Source organism: Anopheles aquasalis, chromosome 2 (genome assembly GCF_943734665.1).
Source record: "Anopheles aquasalis chromosome 2, idAnoAquaMG_Q_19, whole genome shotgun sequence".
Taxonomy (NCBI): domain Eukaryota; kingdom Metazoa; phylum Arthropoda; class Insecta; order Diptera; family Culicidae; genus Anopheles; species Anopheles aquasalis.
The window spans coordinates 65,580,647-65,588,146 of record NC_064877.1 but is presented as its reverse complement, the minus strand read 5'-3'; the positions used below and the strand labels follow the sequence as shown (position 1 = coordinate 65,588,146).

The window sequence follows — 7,500 nt, the reverse complement described above, 5'->3', positions numbered from 1 at the left end:
CCGAATCTTCAACACTACATGATGGTGCATAATTTATAATTTCTTTTATTGTTCCAATTCTTTAATTTCTATTAAATTCTTCATGCATTGCTATTTTTCTAAATAATTCTTTTTGTATCACCAAATTTAACCTACATTTTTTGTATTTATAATTTTTCAAAGACATTTTTTTTAACATATATAAGGACGGACGAGCCGTATGTTTAATCAAAGACATTTTAATTAACCCTAAATGTAATAAACATGATTGCACATGTACGAATTAGAGTGTTTTTGTTTTGTTCACTGCTCACTTAGTTACAGCTTTAAAGTATTTGTTTTCTTTTATACAAATTTTCCACAATTTAAAATTGTGCAAATGGGCAGGACAGCAACGAACTATTGCTTATCTATTCATTAGCTGTCTAGATTTTTGTCCATCCAGTGCTCCACAGTGCCCAGGTACAACAAGTAGCAGCAGCAGACCCAGCTCTCTTCTTCTCTGCATTCGCACCGTTCGGACCTCAGGACCAAGTAGTAGGAATGCCGCTGCTCCAAGCGCGTACTGGTTCTCTCTCTCGCGAGTTGGCGCCTAGCTTCGGGTGCTCGCGGAACTTATATTAGTACACCAGTCGGCGGGACAACGCGATCCATAGCCAGTTGGACAGTCAGTGCGAACAGATCGAACATAACTACCGCTAGTGAACAACCGAGAAAGTGAAACATCCTTAAGGTAAAGTGTTGTGTGAGTTGTCTTTCAAGCCATCTGGATGTTCAATGGATGTGAATTTTGTAAACTTTATTATTAACTATGTAAAATGTAAAATGGTGTAAAATGGTGGAAACGTGCTACAAGGACTGCCATCTGTGATGTTATTCGAAACTTATAGAAAGACTGTGATTCGTGTATTAATTCTGATATTCTTTTTCGATCTCCAGTGTAGTGAAGTGGTATTGGAAGCATTGGGAAATCGAGATTTTATATTCCATACCACGCCATAACGTCTGGTAAGTGGGCTCCTACACGACATTTTCGAAAACAGCCTTTTAAAATTAAAATTAATACAAACATCAGCATCGCTTACCAAACATCATCTTATAACTGCATCTAAAGTGTCGTGATCGTGCTTCCCCACTGTGCGACCATAACGAATCAGGCGACTGTGTTAATCAAAATTAACATAAAACCACTCTAAGCATTGAAATCTATTCTAAAATATGTAAACATTCATGAACAGTTCAGTGCGTACGTTTTCCATTTGTTCCAACAATGCTTCCTGCACCGAGTCCGAGATGATCTTCTTTCCAAAGAGCGCATGCAGCTCTGCAGCCATGTGCTTCGGAATGCGGCGTTCACCCATAGCCCCTCCGACCGTTTCCACCCCGGCTGTGGCATTTTTTATCGATCTATCTTGATGTCACGGTTACAGCCAGGCCCCCGCAGCACCGTTTGAGGCCGGGGTGGTTGCGCGAAATCCAAATACTATCAGCATTCCGGAACAGGGGTGAGCGGTGAGCGTCAATAGTTAGGCGAAGCAAAAACACTGGCGAGCCCACATGCCCCACACTCGCATAGGGCCGCACGCGAAAAGGCAAATAAAATAACAAGGGCCCTCTTGGTTTGGCGCAAAAATAATGGCGTCCTGTTGCCAGGACAGCAGCAGCAGCAGCAGAAGCGCCCGTTTGGAACACTTCGGAAACCTTTCGCAAACTTTCTCGAATGCCTTCCACCGGTGTGGCCACGATTGCTATCCTGGTGCTGGCTGGATGTCGTTCGTCCTTCGTCGAAACTATTTTATGAACTCGAAGCGTTCGTTGAGCGTCGCGTTTGAGCGTGATTTGGCGAATATTTACAACGCTCAACGCTTCGGTCAACCTTGGTTGGTGTGGTCGTTTTACGGTGGAAGATATCAGCTGAGAAATGGTTTTTCTTTCCACTGTTGATCTAGCGGGATAGATAACAATTTATATCCCAGCAATGTTCGGGCAACGCGACGGAATCGGAAATCGGACCCCGTTTCCACCACCGTGAAATTTCCACTTTTTTTTTTGTTTCACTTCATCAAGATTGTATCCCGGAGGCCAGGGCGATTATGACCTAATCTGTTTATTCCCTCCACCCTACAAAACCTCTGTTCAATTAACCTTCAGCGATCGTAAACTCTATAACATCCAGATTATAATGGAGTCACGAACCATTTCCCGTCATCGTCATCGTCGTCATCGGAAAGGGTTAGCGCCAGACGGAGGACAGGTTCCAAAAAAATAGTAATTTGCATATCCTCTCAGGGACCCTCTTATCGATACGATCGTTCGATATTTGCTATAAACGAATCGAACGGATGGCACGCCCGTCCAACAACCGGTTCAACGTGTTCCAGTTTGTTTGTTGAGAAAAGATGCAAATTCCATATCAGTCCCAGCGGATGGGTCTCCCATCATTAACGAATCCGCGATTGCCAATCGGTCGATTTGCGGTCACCGGCGAGCGGAAAGAATGAAACGGTCGCGGACGCCGTTTTTTTTCGGTGAGGGTGTTTGGTGTTCTAGACATTGTCCGCATTGCCCGCACTCTGCCGAGTCGGCTTGTTTACCGCCGTTGCCCCGGTACCCGGGAAGCTCTCGGAAACAGGAAAGACACACTGCCTCGTGCGCACCGTTTGGTAAACCCCTTTTTCCGGCATGACACAGTGCACCCGATGAATGGTGAGACGTCCCGGCTGTGAGGTGCTTTACATCCTGGATCCCTGTAGCAGGATGTAGGTCACAGCCGTGAGCCTACGCAACAGTACATCGCTCCCCAGTAGAACCATGGTTGTAACGACACGGAACCGCTCTCTGTATTCCGCCAGACAGAGGGCACCCTTTTGTTTTGACCCCGTTCCTCCTTGTTGGAGTTTACTGGAGACATTTATTTACTCTCCCGCTCGACATCAAAAGGAAAATTAATGAATCCAAAACTGGGAAATGTTTGTGGAGTGAATGGGGAATCGTTTTAGAACTTGGGCAATTTTACAACAAACTTGCCCCAATGCGTAGTCTAGTTCTGCTGTGGGAGTTACCTGCGTGGTGGAGACGGTGCTCTAGAATCGAACGACACCCTCTCCCTGTCTGCGAAACCAGTTTAGTAACAAGTTTCAGTTTCTAGCTTCGCGCTAAGCTGCGCGAAGCCATACAGAGCCGCGAGTCGATATGTTAATTGTGTAACAGATGTGTGGCGCGCGGGGAGTCTGTGTCGCTGCTCCCCCTAGAAGTGGCCAGTGACTACAACGGAGGTCACAGCCACGAACCGGACCAAAGGTGAGAAACGTGAGGCTGCAAATTTGTGGAATTAAATCGTCGCAGATGGGATTGAATTTAAGCGTTCGATTAAAACGAACCAAATCGCGTTTTCGCAGTGGGAAGGAAGCAACATTTTGAGGTCACCATTCCTCTGCCCACGGCGTGTGTTGCATTAAAAGGGAGAAAAAAAAAACAAGATCTTACTACGCCGTTCGACATGCCAAAGGGGAGGATAAGCCCACGGATTGTGTCTGCAAATGAAGGTTGACCCTTTTTTCTCACGCACCTACACTTGGCATTAGGTGTAGCGCCAGACGAAGCTAAACTCTTACCAGCTACTTAGACATTCGTCGCACGCACGTGTACTCGGCGTTCTGGTGAGAAAACAATCGCATTGGATTCGAACTGCAACATTGTCGCTGGTCGGAATGTTCCAACAACAATCTCTCACTGCCAGCCAGATTAAGCTTATCCGTTCGTCCGTCCTACACAGTGTCGCAGTGCCATTTACACCTTGAAGTGGTGTCACCATCGCATGGATGCGATCGTAACACCGGGAGCCATGGCCACTTATGCTCGCTGATCCGCCACACAGAAAATGCGCCTCCGGCCCCGGAGGAACGGACAACAGTACATCGTCAACTGCAACCCACGACCCAGCCAGTCTATTTCGCGCTGACCCTGAAATTAGGCTGCATTGCGGAAGACATTTCATTCAAATTGAGTCGACCGCGACCACCGCCGGTGCTGTGCGCCCCCGGGAGACGCTTTGACATTCGCGGTCGCGCGATTGATCGATGCGATTTGCTCAGGACAGGAGCATGGGCCAGGGCGGGAAGAAGGCAACGAACCGAAAGCGCAAATATTCAAATCTGTGGCTGCCTCCGGCAGGTAATTAGCAGGTTGCTCATGTACCACGCACGGCGCGTGGTGCGCCAACATTAAACGCCATCTCGCGGTGCGTGGGTCTAATTGGATTGGCGTGGAACGACAGGAAACATCAAGCACGCACACGCGGAGGCGGAGGTGAACCCATCTTGGAAGCAGCTGGTAGGCGGACGCCTCTGGACGGCCGCTAATGGGTCTTCACGAAAAGACGTCCAACACTCACAAGGATAAAGCGAATAATTAGCGGAACGGGATTTGAACACTTCAGTCAATGAGGGGGGGGCGCCGGGACCTTCACGGAGCGCATTCTTCGTCCTTGGTGGAGGGGGGCCAATTGAAAAATGTGCCAGTCCCTTTCTGTGCAATTTCCTCCTCGCGTAACAAGCGCGTGCCACGGAATCTTGCGGTTCTTGGTGCCTTTTTTTTTGCAGCACCGACAACAACAATCAGAATGGTTCGTGACGAGCGAGGTTGCATAAATTAGTTCGAACTTCCGGTCGTCTAGGTATGACCGCCACTTTTGTGTTGCGGCATGTTTTGAAATTTGTTTTCTCTCCGTTGACATTGAACCTTGGTTCGTGAGGTACTCGCACTTTGAGGGCTCGGCAAGATGCCATTTGCCGGACACAAACAACAGAACAAGCCGCATTTCGTTGTCCACATATTTACATAAACAAACACATACACTCGGTCTCACCTCGACTCCAGTGAGGGGGGGAATTCATACATAACCGTAACTCTTTGACGACGGATTGCCCCCTCCAGGCGGTGCAGGCCCCAGTTCTCTCACCAAGGACATCATTTCTTTGCCACTCCCTACCGAGGGGGGTGAACCGGGCGTCCTTGTTGTAGTGCAGCACCCTGCGCGTTTCATGTTTCGCGAGTTCTGCGAGTGCATAATAGTGTTTCTTACGTACCAAGCCCATCCGTCGTCACCTTGGGAAGGGCCACAGTGTAGCGCTAGCGACATGAAATCGATGTCGTCGATGCGTTGGTATTTGTCGTTCTTTTTTTTTTGTGAAGTTTCCTCCGTTTTTTTTTGCAGGCCTACTTCTCAGTGGTGCATGTGTTGCGTTCATTGGGGCCCAGGCGTGGACTAATAGCGGTGCTAATTACCCAAAGGAAAAACCGAACTTGTTACCAACGGGACTCCTGGGGCTTGCGGCGGTGCCTCTTTTATGATCGACACCAAATTGGGATGCAATTTTAACCCCGCTCAAAAAGCAGCTCGCGTGGTCCTGCTGTAGGCGCGACCTGATAGGCCGTGGGCTCCGTGAGTGAAATGGGTTTCGTTACCCTTTTTTCCCCCCTTGGAAGTTGCTCCGTGAGACTGATTTCTGCTGCACACAGCCCGTTGCACGATGTCGCGCGAGTTGTTTTGATTGCTTTTGGCCTCATTCGGTGGAGCGAACGCAAGAAGTGGTCGTCACCTTAGCAGGCTAGCTTAGCTTCTCCCACTCCACGCGAACCTGGTGTCGATAGTAACTCTAAAAACGTTTGTACCTTCGGGCAATAGGTGACCGAGGATCAAGTAGCGGCAGCAACATTCTTTGCAATCATTCCCTTTCTTTGGTAGCGGGGCACCTGGGGATTGGGATTCCTTTTGGTGCAATTTGATGGCTTGTCTTACGCAAGATCAGCCTTTAGAGAACTGTGCGCCTCCGCGTTGCAGCGGCGCGTTATACAACGAAACTGTCTTCCCTGAATCACTATTCCGAGTGTTGAAATAGTACATTCTTGTGTTTGCTGAGCTCCAAACGGACTAGGAAGGGAGGATGAATGCTAGATCCATTTTAATAACATCTCTGGTTCCATCTCTGTGGTGTCTCCAAAAACAGCTCCAAAAACAGCAAGTCAGAAATGTGTGAGAACAGATCGCGCCGGTGACCTTTCCGGTTCACAGTCACCGCACATCACGCCTGCCAAACCCACAATGGCCGGTGTTGATTACCAGGTTTTGACTATGTTTGGATGTACTGGATGGTCTTTTATGCCGGCTGCAAAGCTTGGTGTTGGTCCCGCGGGGTTGCCTATCGCCCAATCCTTTACTCCACAATCAATGTCTATATTCGGCCACGGTCTATCTTGGTCCCCGGGTGGAGGGAGTGGGAGGTCTCTTATGTCGCGCTGCCCCACGTCACCATCGCCCAAGAAGGAGAGAATATCGAATATGCATCCCCTTACAACCAACAACAACCAAGTGGAAGAATAACCTCGAAAAGCGGATCAGCCGCACAGTCGAGCTGCGGCGTAAACAATCGGTCGGTCGGCTGGCCGAGAGGGTGGCACACGGTGGCAGCATATAATAGGCGCCACACCGAGGAGGAGAAGAAACCGGACACCAACCTCTAACGCCATATAGGGGAGCAACAGAAGGGCACCACGCGGGACAAGAGCGACTGACATAATCAATTCCATCGAACATCGCGCGGCTTCTTCTGAGGCCGGCCTCTGAGAATCGGTCACCGAATGGGCATTCGAGAACACCAAAGCCACATCACAGTCCCGCGGCCCTTGGATTGCTTATGTCCTCGCTCCTCACGCCACTCACAGATTGATCGAGAATGCACCGAGCGCCCACCCGAAACATGTACCGGTGACCGGATTTACTGGTTTTTTTTTTGTGCGTACAATTGGGCCCGGTTGTCTCGTTTCTCGGGAGACAGTAGGTCAACCCTTGGGATCCACTTAGCCACCAAGGGCACACCAGTCGTTTCGGAACGAAGACGAATGTGTTTCACGTCGGCTCCATCTCACTCATCGGCGCATGGCGCATCTTTCACCCTGTGACCTCGACTGTAGCAGATTGATCCGCGCGAACATTCGCGAAACAATTGCCGGCATTCATCGGCTCGATGCCGCTGCGATAATTGAAGTCAGACAATCCAGTCCGGTGCATGCATTCAGTGCCCAGCCGACCTCGGGGTGTCTCCGCATCGAGACGTATTATTTCTGCTTCGCTACCACCGAACTGCACGCTACTTTTCGCTCATTCTACCACCTCAAACCTAACCTAACAACACTTGCACTACCAGGGCGTGAGTATCGCCCGCAATTCAGCGGCCTAGCCCCATATGCTCATTGCATTCCACAAATAACTTGGTCCTATCACGTGCTCAAGGTCTACCGGAATCACGGTTTCGGTAGTGCACTAATCATCTGCACTTATTTACAACCGCGCCCCGTCGCGTTTTCCGCTACAATGCTGCCCCTTTGCTGCCTATTTCCGATTGGCACGCTGGCACCGTAGCAGCTAGCTGGCGTGCTGAAGACGGCGGACGGTGCACGACTGTACTGAGAACTTCTCGGAACACAAGGAGTGCGATTACGTGCCGCCTCCCCCCGGTTGGA

At 49.5% G+C, this 7,500-nt stretch overlaps 1 protein-coding gene across 3 annotated transcripts in view; it reads left to right on the top strand.

Moving 5' to 3' along the window:
* The first annotated feature begins 634 nt into the window (after nucleotides 1–634).
* Nucleotides 635–7,500, top strand: part of LOC126570326 (uncharacterized) — a 13,434-nt gene continuing 6,568 nt past the window's right edge. For all 3 annotated transcript variants that reach the window (XM_050228007.1, XM_050228006.1, XM_050228005.1), the window contains exons 1-2: nucleotides 635–712; nucleotides 919–987. The gene's annotated coding sequence lies outside the window, so the exon portion shown is untranslated. The remainder of the gene's footprint in view (nucleotides 713–918; nucleotides 988–7,500) is intronic.